Raw genomic sequence first — 14132 nt, forward strand, 5'->3', positions numbered from 1 at the left:
GCTATTACCATATTGTTTGTTGTGTCCACAGGATGAATGGAAAGATAAAACAATCAACACTAAGTTAACTAGGGCTACTGCTTTAGGGCATCTGTAGCACTATGGGCATATTTTGCTAAGGCAGGAAGTGCTTAAGGCTGTTTACCTGCTGCCTAGATGGGGGCTTCCTTTGATTTTGTAGACAACTTGTCATAAATGGATGGCAATTTTGATTTCCTGGCTGCTGACAGTATACAGGTCAGCAAGACACACTGAAATAAGCCCAGCGTTCCAGACATCTTCAACACCTTGCTTTGGCAAGTTTTGAGCATCTGGGATTTAACACAACTCCATTCAAAAACTCGACAGACTGACATGCTAAGCAGAATATTTGAACAACATGCAGAAAGTATAGCATAAAGTATATGCTATAAACATTGCTTGGAGAGGATTATTAGGGGTTGCATAACCTGCATAGAAGGCTAAATAAGATGAAAGATTATGAAAATGATAGAATTCTTAAATCTATTGTTTTGAACCAAGCTATGAAAATCTTATTACCACCTCTGCACTGCCCGTAGCTAAACTATTACAATATCCCACTGTCATGGAGTGTTTGTATATATCTAAAGAAATAACTGTTTGCAACAGAATGTTGGCAAATAGTGGAAATTCTTTGAGAGGAGAGGTCAAGCCAGTCGAGGGGGAGAAAAACCCAAACCCAAACACAGCTTAATAGCAGGGTACCTGCTGCACAGGTATGCAAAGCAACTGCCGACCGAAGGTTAAGCAAATATTTGAAGTTCTTACTCTACAATCTGAGCCACCTATATCGCAATGTTATTTTGTAGATAATTTTATTGGGTTCCTAGCATGCAGCATGCAACTGTTGCCTGTTGTTTAAACATTCTGGATCTTTAATAAATTGAAGGGGGAAAAGTCCACCCCCTTCAATTTATTAAAAACCATTACATCCTGCACCCTGGCAGCAGTTACTTTTAGCAGGTAGCCAGGCAAATTTTATAGTCCTGTTATAAACCAATCTAAAAATATGGGTTTATAATGGAAAGAGGGAGAAGTCTTTAATTGGTGCCATGTTACTGAAAACCATTATGATCCCAAGCCCATCCACAGGCCTAGAATTCCCTGTACGGTTTTGCTGACAATACAGCTACACAGGCAAATGAACCCAGAACAAAATGTCAAAGAATTTCTTTTGACTTAATGATATTTAATCTTTTTTTTTTTTTGTCCTCATTTCCTCAGTATATAATTCTCCTACATGGGCTGCTACATATATAAATGTGGGGATGATAAAATATGAGCACAAACCGTCGGCTAGGAAGTGTTTTTCGCTGATGTATTAATTCATTTCCTCTCATACATGGTATCACCATCAAGGCTAACTAGATTTTATGGGAAGAATCAGTGAAGTGAAAATCAAGCCAATGAATCGTTTAATATGAACTAATGAAGACCAGATATAAAAGGCTTTAGTAACTGGTTTGCTGCTTTAATTGTCAAGCTTATGTAAGTTCAGAGCACTCTGAAGGGAAGTGGTTGGATACAGAGGAGAAAGAGGAATCACTTCACAATAATTGGTTTTAATTAAATAGCCTTATAAACAGCCCTGACTTATTTATAGTGAGTCAGAAAGAGAGACCTTTTCAAGGTAAAAATAAATTGCATTTGCAGAAAGTTATAAGCAGAGGAAAAACCACTGGCATATTTGCATCTGAAAATATTGTCTTGCTTATCACATCCAGGAACCTAATTAATGTTCCCTGGTTCTTGTGAAAGAAATTGATCTGAGAGGGACTAAACGAAAGGATAAATACCGAATGGTCAACAAGACTGGGAGGCATATCCAGCACAGAACTCAAAAGTGTGGGCTATTGAGTTTATTTTTCATTTTAGAGCCTTCGTGTATCTTGACACATTTGCTGGGTTTCTCCCTGATATATGAAAGAAAACCTTTTAAAGGCCAAGTTTTAGTTTTCTGTGATGTGATTTGGTGTCTGTTTACTCAGACGTACCTCTTATTGAGGGATTGCGCCATGTTCTACAAATGACAGGATTGCATCGTGAGACAGCGAGTGTATATAATATAAATGTAAGAGGAGAGCTACTAGTTACATATTAGCCTCTACAGAGTTCCTTAAAGTGCATTTTGTGTGTTTGAATAGCTCTTGATTCAATCTTTCGTGGGGTATAAGTGTGTGTTTAAAACTCTCATGGTAGGAGTTTGAAGGGTACTCCAAAAGTTTTCAGAAGCCTTCAGACTTTTCATTGAGACTTCTCCCTGCACCTGCAAAATGTCTCATCTTTCTCTGAACACAAATCCCCAGTTTTCCTTATTCCGTACGTGCTTTTCACCTGTTCTTTAGTGCAAGGAACCACCAAATTCAGCACTGTTTAACACCCTTTCTGGGGACTCTTGTGTCCATGTATGACTTCGACAATGCTAATTGCGAAGCTGGAGTGTCCTCTCCAGAGCACGAAGCCTGGGTAAAATAATATGGAGGATATGCTGTTACTCAAGCAGCAAATCCCCCCTCTCCACATCGCTGAAATAATTCAATGGAAAGGCAAGAGCCAATACAACTGGTTCCAGTGCCGTCGCAGGAGTTGCCAGAATGACACAAACTGCCTCCAGGACTCCGGCTCCGGATTTTGCCTTGAGGTTAACTCCCGAAGCCTTTTCCATACGTGGATATAGCCACAAGGCAGTGGAGGTTTGAAATTAGAGTTTTCCTTCTCCTAGATGGGCTGCCTTCCAAGGCTGATGAGCCCCACCTTCCCAAATACACTGCTGAATGCTACATACTGCTGAATGTTGCACAATTTGCTCTGGCATCTAAGAAGTTGAGCCTTCGATTCGTTAAGGTTCATAATATTGCATAAATGTTGAATATAGTGACTTTGATATTATACGCTATGCCACAATTCCCAAAACAGGTTTATTGACTCCTGCGGCATCCTTTTGTTTTAACCGTTTTTATGTAGGTCTGCCTTTGTAAAGGCCTATGGCCAGAAACAACAAAGGTACAATGTGTGTGAATGTGTGTGACTTCTCACTACAAGTGGAGATTCCCTGATCTGCTTTGCATTGAGAGCCGGAAGGTGCAAGATTCATTGTCTAAAGACACATCTGAGAAAGCAAAAAGCTCATACTAGAATTAAACTGTTCATCTTAAAGGAATCACGAGTGTAAAATGCAAAGATGTTTCTCACCATATATTGAGTTCAAATACAATGCTTTCTAGTTGTCTTGTTTCAATTTGGCCTAAACTTAAGCAGTTTAAATTAGCCTTCTTTCTCCTGCAAAAAAGAGAGGAGTAAATACCACCTTAGAGGATGCTCTCCTTTCCACAGCTGACATCCAGGCAGCAGCTTTGAATCTGGTGGTGGAACAGAGTAGGTGGAAATCTTACCCTTGACGGCTGGTGTCTCACCTCTGAGGCTGTGTCTGGCAATCATCAGATTTTCATTCATCATTCTGAGAGCAAGCAGGTGAGATTAGAGCTTTGGGGTTGGGAAAAATAATTTCCCCCAAATTGATCTATCAAATGAGATTGGCTAGTGATGAAACAAAAATAGACACTTTTAGCATAGTATGTCTTTTATTGCACTCATCAGTCAAACTCTGTTGATACATGATTAAATATGGAGAAATCTATTTGGGTAGAATGATGCCATATGCTTTTTCCAATAATAAAAAGCTCCCAGAATTCCACAGGCATTACAACCCAACTGGCTGGGTAATTCTGATGGTACTAGTCCCCAAATGTAACTTTTACCAGGATCTGAGTGACCCACATTCGACTGTTCATTGAATTAGGTTGATATTGAGTCACTCTTGCAAACAAAATATAATTTGGGCTGTGAAAGGTAGGGTCTCACCTGACATTCTTTTCTCATCACACAAGGGCAATTTGACTTGGAATTTATTTCTGGGAAATGTATAAGCAATAAGTAATATTTTTTTTGGCAGCTTTGCACTCCCAAAGTTTGCCCCCTCTCTGCTCTAAGGAGGGAAAGGCAAAAATATGAAATGAGAGTGTTCCTAGCCTTTCATGCCACTTTGCATGAATTTCTTTAAAAGTGGTCTGCTTGTTTCCAAACAGCACATACATATGTTTTCAGTTTTCCAACAACCTATTATTTAGCCTTTTGTATGGAAACCACCATCATCCATAATTGTAGTAATAATATTTGCCCCATTTGGGTAGCACTGCATCTTGAGAGCAGCATATATTATTTACATTTCGCAACACCTGGGTGATGGAGGCTATACAGATTCATCATGTACAGTGGGAGCAACTGGAGTGGGCAAGGACGCATAATGAGTTAATGGTGAGAAGAAAAAGCCTTGGAATCAAAAGCTTTCAGCTCCAAACTTGAAGCCCACTTAAGCAACTCTTTTGCTGCATTTACTGCTGTGTACTTTTTCTTGTTCCTTTCAAAACTGCTAAGGCCTAAGCTTGCCTTTTGTCTTTTTAAAAAGCACATTTTGTACTTCATTTTATCACGAACCAGAATTGTTTCCCATCTTGCATTTCAAAGCAAAGGTACTTTCAATGCTCTGTTAAAGCAAGGTTCTTCTTGCTGGTACCTGTTCTGACTTCAAAGCATGGATGCCTTTCCTTCTTGTAGTTCAAAGCATGGTTACTTAGCATTTTTTAAAATAGATCACAAGGTTTGATTTCCTTCACTGCTAGACAAGTTGTACAGCCAGCAGTAAAATGCTTCATTTATGTGCATATCTGATTATCATTAACTGTTCATACAGTTTTGACCGTCATACGTTCCTACCTCTTTCCACCAATGCTTAGCATTCTCTTCTTTCTTAGAACTACAAGAAGAAAGAACTCAAAAGAGAGCCACCAAATATACCGGCTGCAGAATGTAGATGTGTTCTTCCATATATGGCTGTTGATTTATATGTTGGTCAGCAACTACTAATGTCACTTTTTGTAGGATTTCATGTTTTCAGATTGTTAAGGAGTTTCTTTTCACAAAATGTAGTGAGGGTCACCAACCTGGACAGTGTTAAAAGGGAAGAAAACAGACCATGGAGAGATAGGGCCACCAATGGGTGGGTATGTATTGGGGGAAGTATGATGCTTTGTAATAATGTTTGCTGATGAAGACAAGTAGGAGAGGTGATATTGTACTCCTGTGCTACCTACTTATGAGCTTGGCCACTGTGAGAACACAGGCTGAATAGGTCTTTCTTTGATCCAACAGAACTCTCCTTATGTTGTTGCTATGCTCAGATGCTGAAGGTTTTGACTCCCCATTAGAATGACTCTAGGCCATTTTGGGTGTGGGGAGAATCAAGCTATGAAAGATCTGTTGCAGTCAGGAGGGGAGTGATGTGCCATTTGGCATGCTCCTTCTACTGTCATCTGAACAGTAAATGACCCCATGTAGACCGATCAGCTGTCTATTAAGCTCTTCCCCTGATCATCTGAGAGGGTCAGGGGAAGTGATTTTTTTAACATTGCTTCTCTCTCCCTCAGTGTCATTCTGTTTTCTCCCTTCCCTCCTCCCTGCTTCCTTCCCTTGTTCTCCCTCCAGTTTCTCATTCAATCTCTCTCTTGGAGTCTGCAGCTACTGGAGGATGCGATCCTGCAGCTAAACAAAGAGTATGCCAAAAACAATGCATGCCATACCACTAGGTAGAGCATGCCCTCATCAATCCATCTACCATATCTATATACCAGTGTGGATAGGCCCTCTGACTGGGAATGGGGAAGAGGACAAAATAAACAACACATGCTTATTTTTGCATATTCCTTTCTCGCTGGGGGCATCATGCTGAATTAGTCACATATAGGATGATAATTTATTTTCAGTCCCACAGGTGGTTTCATTGACATTTAGCTCATTCCTTCTGTGTAGGAAAGACTCAAGATCATGACAAATACAGAAAGCATGCTGGTCCAACCCTCTGTATTTTGTCAAAATGAAGGGGGAATCATTTATAATGGTTTCAATACACCAAAAGTCGTATCTTACACATGGCAGCAGATGTAAGCCACTGTTGTGCCACAAATTTGCAGCATCTGGATAACAATACAAGAGCGAGGTCCTTCTGCAATCACCCTAAAGAGGTTGGTATTCAGTGAGCTGAATGTGCTTTAAAGAATGCTGAAGTCACCCTAAAACTTTGCTCTCAGAAAAATCACTTTGTGTATCATACTTTGTTCTTCTGCTGCTTTCCTAAAGAGTTAAAAAAAAGGTAGAGGAAGAAATTATTTCAAATGCAATCAGTACCCGTCCTGCTGGATTTCCTCTCCACACACACCCCACAGCCAAAGAAATATATTTTAGTCATGGGAGTGGAGCTGTTAATGGTTGAGGAAATAGCACTTCAGCTTAGAATTTCTCTGAGCGTTACTTGGTCTGTCACCCAAGTACTCTCTTGGGTGAAAATTATTATTCTGTTGACTCTGAGGAATGAGTGTTTCCAAAGGCAACCCACACAGATTGCTTATCTCTTTTGAGTGAAAAGCAGAAGGACGGATGCCTCTCTTAAATGCTGAAGAATCTATTTCAATGGAAATATGTATGTCTGCTGAGTACGTGCGAAGGGAGCAGTACACAATGACAGGCAAGGCGGGCACATATAGCTTCACTTCCCCCTTCCATCCATCCTCTTCTTTCTTGCTGTGATTGCCATCCTCCCACCCACCCACACATCCATCCTCTTATGAATGCTGAGACCTGTCTGTTTAGATATCACTCATGCCTTCCTCTGTAATTGCTTGGTGGTAGTGCTACTCTATGCAACAAGCAGTGGGGACTAGAGGAATTTTAAGATAGCTTTGAAACAATGGATACAATTGATTGATTGACTGATTGCATTTTTATCCTACCTTTCTCCTGATGAAGGGACTCAAGATCTAATAGGGTGTGAGTTTTGTAGGCTATTGATTGATTGATTGATTGGTTGGTTGATTGATTGATTGATTGATCCAGGTTCAAATGGCTGCTTAGCTATGAAAATGGGGCACCTTCTTCCAGGTATTATCTTGTTTTGGCAGCATTATGCCACATAGGCAGAACTGGCTCCTTGCTACCCGTCTTGTTGTCTGGGCTCCATATGTTGAGTTTATATGCAAGTGGAGGTTTGTTGTGCGATTATATGCTGAGTTATATTACAACTTGTTCTCTACCTTGATAAGATTAGCAAGCCAGGTGTTGTTGCAAGGATGAATTTTGAAAAACATTTCCTTCTCAAAGGGGATTTTCTTGGCCAGTGTCTGAGGCTGGTGTAAAATTATTCTGTTAAATCTGGAGTATTTAACAATATGGCATGAAGGTGGTTCATCCAATATATTGCACATATTCCTCCTGCAGTTGTTCTGCCAGTGTCTTTTCACTTCAAGAACAGGCCTCTTGTGCCACCAATCTGTTATGGTGAGACTGTATCTAGTACTTCACCAGCATAGTAGGGGTTCCATTGACTCCTATAACTGTCATTTAAGCACACATTCAGCAGGGCTGCCTGTACCTTTAGGTAGGAGGAGGCAGTTGCCCCAGGCAGCATATGCTGGGTGGTGAGAAGCAATGGAATACAGAGTTGGAAGACAGAGCTATATGTAGTTCAATGTTTTCCTAGTACCTCTTAAACAAGTCTGTTCCCCTCTTGTGTGGTATAGGATTCTGCCCCATCACCAATGTGGTGATAAATCTCTTTGATTCAACGGATACTTTAATAAGCTTGTGTGTGTGCAATGGGAGGATGTGACAAATTAACTTTCACCATATATAGCAAAATGTGTGGAGCTTGTCTTTATCTTTAATATGAATTTATTTCTCAAAATGTCCAATTTCCTCATCTTTTTTTTTGTCATCAAGCTATCCTGGGCACCAAACTGGATTTTCATTCATTAAAGAACCATTTCAGTAATTTTAATATTAGTGCTAGTAAATCATTTAAGATACAAAGCTTTCCTGTGTTATCTTCTATCCAAGATAGTCTTGTTGAACTAAGGTCTTTCCAGCCTTTTTACTCTTTTAAGCAGAGATGAGGGCCATTGAATCTAGAGCTTTCTAAATAAACAGGAGATGCTCTACTGCTGAGCAATAACCATTCCTCAGTCAGCAAAGCCCAAATATCTTTAAGTACATTATCGTGCTATTTTTAATGGAAAATTCATCACTATACTGTTATGCTGGATGCTTTGAGAGCATAGTCTTGACAATACATACTTATAAAGGGTCCTTGAACTATGGCAATAATGTACCTTCATTCAGACTAGGCTGACTGAATCACATTCATGCAGGGCTATACAATGTGAATTTTATTGAGTACAAAAAAAAGTCAAACATACAAAATGGCTGAAATCCTGTTGCTTGGTGTAGTAAGGTGCAGTAGAGTAGGTCCAAATCAGTGGGGATCTGGTGAGTCAACTCCTCCATAGGTTCCATTGATTCAAGTGGGCCTCCTCTGGTTGCAACTTTAGTATGCTAAAGAACTTTGCTAAGAGGCAGGATAGTGCAAAAACCCAATACAGTGGGGTCTCTACTTAAGAACTTAATCCGTTTTGGAATGGTGTTCTTAAGTTGAAACATTCTTAAGTTGAAGCAAAATTTCCCATAGGAATGAACTGAAAACCAATTAATCCGTTCTGGCTGGTTTTTTTTGTTATGTAGAGGTGCGTTCGTACATTGAAGCATTAGTTCCCATAGGAACTAATGCAAAGCTGGTTAATACGTACTCTACCACTAGGGGGAGAATTTTTTTTTTTAACCTAAGATGACCTAAGGTTAAAAAAAGAGCAGGAAAGGTTTTTTTTCCTGTTCTTATCTTGGATTTCTGTTCTCAAGTAGAAGCAAAATTTAGCAAATGGAGCTGTTCTTAAGTTGGATTGTTCTTAAGCAGGGACGTTCTTAAGTAGAGACCCCACTGTAGAATGGATCAGGCTCCATCTGATTTCTACAAAGGCACCATGCTGTTGCTTGAGAAAAAGACTGACCACTCTGAAGTGATGTTCTCATGACAAGGTAAAGGGGATTTTTGTATGTCAATAGGGATTGCCTGTCATAGGCTGCTCTTTGCCTGGGAGATATTCATCCCTCCTATCTCATTGATTATGCTTCCTACATCTTGTGATCATGTCCTGATAATCTGACCAGCAGGGCCTTATTTTTCTAGTTACCAGCTCTCTGTCTTGTTCTGGTACACCATGGCTCACACACTGATATCCTCACTTTCAAATAAATTTCTAGTATAAGCAACAATTCTGGGCATAACATATGCACAGCCATTGAAGAGATGTTGTAGAAATCTAGGCAGTTTTGTAGCAATATCTATCCTAGGTCTCCCTTTAGTGGGCTGAAGGTCTCACTCAATTGGAAATAACTGGATACAATTGCAAGATAAATTGTCATATACTTCCAGGTCTTCACCAGTCACAGGAATGCAACAGGAGATTTTTTTTTATTTATTTATTTGGTAAGGGGAGCTGCAGTGTGTGTTGGCTCATGAATAAGTGGTTTCAGGCAGAAGTCCAAAATTCATTTTACACTGGGGGAAATTTGGTGAAATATATCTCTTAATTATTTTTCTACAGAAGTGTTTATTTGGCTTTATAGAAAAGCTTTTAACTGAAATGGGGCTTTAACTTGAAAGACAAGGGGGCTGTCAGAAAACTTTTTCTTGCTGAAGAGAAGCACAAGTCAGGCTTAAAAAGTCAAAGGAAGAAGAAAGAAACCCTTCCAGGTGGCAATAACAAGTTATAATATAATCTGAGTGTAAAGATCATCAGGAGAGGCTTTTCTCTTGGTCCCACCACCTTCACAGTTGTATTTGGTGGGGACACAGGAGAAGACTTTCTCTGTTGCTGCTCCTGGACTTTGGAATTCCCTCCCATGGGAGGCCAGACTGGCCCCATCTTTGCTGTCCTTCTGCAAGCAAGCAAAGACGATTCTCTTCAGACAAGCTTTTCCTCAGTGACTGGCTACCTGAGTGGCATTTTAAATAGATTGTTATACCTTATTGCTTTGACTGTGTTTCGGTATTGCTTATGCTTTTACTATGGTATTTGTTTGATCCTTTTGTATTTGTATCCTCACCATTGTTAGTATTAAATACTGTCTTTTAATGATGTAAGCCACCTTGGCTTCCTTTTAAGGAGAAAAGTGGGGTAAAAAATATCTTAAATAAATAATTAAATAAACGAAGAAGCATCACGGTGTCAGTTAAGGCCACCTTGCTATCGCTATTTGCGTTCACTCCATCATTTCTCTCTTTGCATCTATTTAGCTAACCAGAAGACATTTAAACAGTCCAAAAAACCATCAAGAAATAAGGAGAAAGGTCAATGGGATGTATATTCCCTTCAATTTGTTCATGTCCCCTAAGCTTAAATTCTATTCTGTGCATACTATTAAGGAAAATAGAACATACTGGTTAGATCTCTAAATATTTGTAGATAATGATTATGCTTGCACTTTTATTTTGCATAATATTATATATTTTGCACTGCATGTTAATATTTTAGCTCTGTAGTCACTTGCTAATCTATTTATGTTTTGAAAATGTCAGCTTTACTTTCACTAAATTGTTTCTTCAGTGGCTTGCAACAGATTACAACATCACCAACTTCTCCTTCCTGTAGACATCTTATGGTCCGAAGACCTGTCTCAAATTTCACCAGGCTTCTTCATGTTCTAGACCATGTACTACCACTACTTCTACCCATATTGTCTTTGAACAATAGCAACACAAATCTTACCCAGCAGCCTCTATTCTCTTGACTCTCAAAGTCAGATCTGTCCTCTTATACAGAGAGCTTGGGAAGAAATATTTCATGTTTTGCAGACATACAGGTCCCCTTTCTGTTTGCCACCGAATCATTACATTGGCAGGATCTAGCTTTCATCCAGTGTGGTTCAGAGGACCCCTCCTTTGATCCAAATTTCTCCTGAATACAAGGATGGAAAGGAACTTTGTTAGTTCTCATTTTTATTTTCAAAAATATCAATTTTGTACCTTCTGATTATAGAATAAAGCACATCTTATCTCAACAAATGGAATATTTTAAAGGCTAGAAATATGTCTGACTAAGGAAAATGTGCAGAAGAACAGGCATATGTTTGAATAATATTCATGGACTAAAATTGTATATTTGAAAAATGCATATAAATGTGCTTAGTTGGGGCAGAGATACATAAAAATGCATGCAGTGAGAAAGATGCATACAGAATCAATATGTTGGGAAAGATGCATAGCAAATATCTGTGCAGGAACAACAAAGCCGAAACCTCACAACTTGGTGTGGAACTGAGATGGGCCGATACTGTTGGTTTGGTGGGAAATGTAGAAGTGTAGTTAAACTAAATGGCCATGTTTTAATATTCCTAATCTAAATGGACAGATTTTAATATCCCTGCCCGAATCTCTCCCAATCAGCCTTTCTCAGTTCTGAATTTGCAGTTCATCTAAATCCACAACATATCCCTATCAGAAACTATCTGAATTAAAACTTGCTTTATCCCTTGTATGTGAGCACCTTTAAGCATATCCATTAGTCAACACCAAAACAGCTCTAATGTGGAATTTGTGGGCCTATTTCTTCTGAGCTTTTATCACTCACTAATTTCAAATTAATATGAATATCTGACCTGTGGGTTCTGCACGACACATCACTGGGGGAATGTACTACTTGAATCATCATGCTTTTGATCTTCTTAGACTGAAGAGAAATGAAATTACACTGTATTGCCAACTGCAAAATGTATCCTGACATGAAACTCAAATTACCATTCTGATTTACTCTGGAGATATTCAGTGTAGGCACCAGAATTTTGAGACATGAAACATACTGAGATTGTTCGAGCCTCTGCTGAGCTTAAGCCTTGGCAGTGTGGCTTGGCTTTGCCTCCCTTGCCGGATAACGCAAGACCCTAGGTGTCACAAGAGCAGTTGGATGAGAGGGGGAACATTAGGTTATTTAAGGGACATTCCCCCCCTCTCTTCACCCTCCTCCTTTTCTGGCAAAGGTGAAGGAGAGAGCTCTGCTGTTTGGTTTCCAAACAGCTGTATCACGGATCGAAGCCTTTGGGGAGCAGCATCCAGGAAGTCGGGAGGGTAGCATCGGCTCCCACCAGAAGTTTGGTTTATAAATTTGTTAATTATTGGAGATAATTATATTCAAGGCATAGTAATTTTGTTGATTATTGTTGGTTGCTGACAAGGAAGGTCAGTGGGGGGGGGTTGCCATGGCAGTGCGGCTCGTGCCGATCATGCATAGGCATGACCAGGGCTGGAGAGTACATTGGGGTTGTTTTATATATATACGATTTACAGACGGCTCGACTTACAGACTTTTAGGTGCCTTATCTAAATATATTTACAGTGGTGCCTCGCATAGCGATGTTAATTTGTTCCACAAAAATCGCTGCAGAACGCAAATGTCGCTATGTGATATTAAAAAGCCCATAGAAACACATTAAAACACGATTAATGCATTCCTATAGGCTTAAAACTCATCGTTCTGCGAAGATCCTCCATAGTGCGGCCATTTCTGGTGCCTCTTAAGTGAGGAATCAGTCCCAAAAAACAGTGGGCACACATTTTGTTTACCCGGTGGCCATTTTGAAACCCCCGATCAGCTGTTAAAAAAACAATGCTTTGCGATGATTGGTGCCCAAAACAGGGAACCGATCATCACAAAGCAAAATTCCCCCATAGGGAACATCGCAAAGCGATCACTTTTGCGATTACAAAAAATGTGTTGCAAAGCGATTTTGTCAAAAAATGAAGTGATCACTTGTTTAGTCTTATTTATAGATGTTATTATATGTTTAATCTTATTATATATATATATATATGCATATGTATATATAAAAATAAGACTAAACAAGTAAAATAAATATATTTAGATAAGGCACCAAAAAGTCTGTAAGTCTGAGGGCTTTTTCCCTCCCCCCCCCTTGCCTTCTCCAACAGTTGACATGGTCTGCCAGGGCTTACTCAAAATATAGTTAAAATACAATAAAATAAAATATAACAAAATAAACAAATAAATTTAAATAAATAAATTTAAATAAATAAATTTAAATATATATATATATAAACATTAAATTGAATTAAATTTAAAAAGAAGGGAAAATTATATATATTTTTATAGGATTAATATTAGTTTTATTTAATTAATAATAGATAATTAATAAAACTAAATAAATTGGAATATTTTGAATTTTAATAAAATATTTTTATATATAAGAACAATTAAGATGGGGTATTTATACATTAAGAAAATCAATTAATTAAAGGGTTATCATCTTGTAACGCTGGTGGACAGATTGTGGATTAGTATTAATTAGATGTTATTACTGGATTTGGGTTTGCAGCCTGAATCCTTTAATTAAATTAGATTAAGCGCCTTGTTTCAATGCTAGTGCTATTTGGATTGCACTTATAGCAGGAATTAATCAGGAATTTAATCGTTGGAACTCTAAATTAATTAAGGTAGGAGCAAGTAATAGCAACTGGGTGGTCTGCTTAGCTGTTTGTTGCTATTTAGTCAGGCTTGTATTGCCTCATAGGAGGAACATAGCTGAAAATCATCTATTTTTTCCTTCATTACTTATGCATAGTGTAGGTTATCGTCGGTCTGGGCACCAGAGCTGTTGAGGTGTGTTGTCCTTTCCTTTGGTTGAGAGCACTAAAATACAGAATGACATTGTGCAAGGGTCAAGGCACAAAGAAGGGGAAACAGCCTGCCAAGAAAAGGCCAGTTTCCCCAAGTGTCTCCACCCCAGTCCTCTTCCAACAGGGAATTGTGGCCTGTCTGGCAACAACTGCAGGAAAAAATTCTGCATTGGAGGCTGAGCAGCTGGTGAGGCAGGCTCCACAGCTGTGTGAGGCAGAGCCACGCAGATCAGCCAGGGATGCCAAGGGCCATTGTAGGGCCAAACCTAAGCCTTTGGCTGATGATCTAATGACTAGATTTCCTATTCTTGTGGTGGAACAGCAGCCCAAAGTGATGCTTGGATGTGATGTGGAGGCAGCTTCTTCGACATCAAGGCTGTGGTGTGCTGATAGGGGAAGATGGTCATCAACCCCGACAACACCTGAGCCAGCAACCACAATTATAGATAGGCAAGATGAAGCGAACAAGGCCAGCCCTGAC

This window comes from Pogona vitticeps, chromosome 5 (genome assembly GCF_051106095.1).
Source record: "Pogona vitticeps strain Pit_001003342236 chromosome 5, PviZW2.1, whole genome shotgun sequence".
NCBI classification, from domain to species: domain Eukaryota; kingdom Metazoa; phylum Chordata; class Lepidosauria; order Squamata; family Agamidae; genus Pogona; species Pogona vitticeps.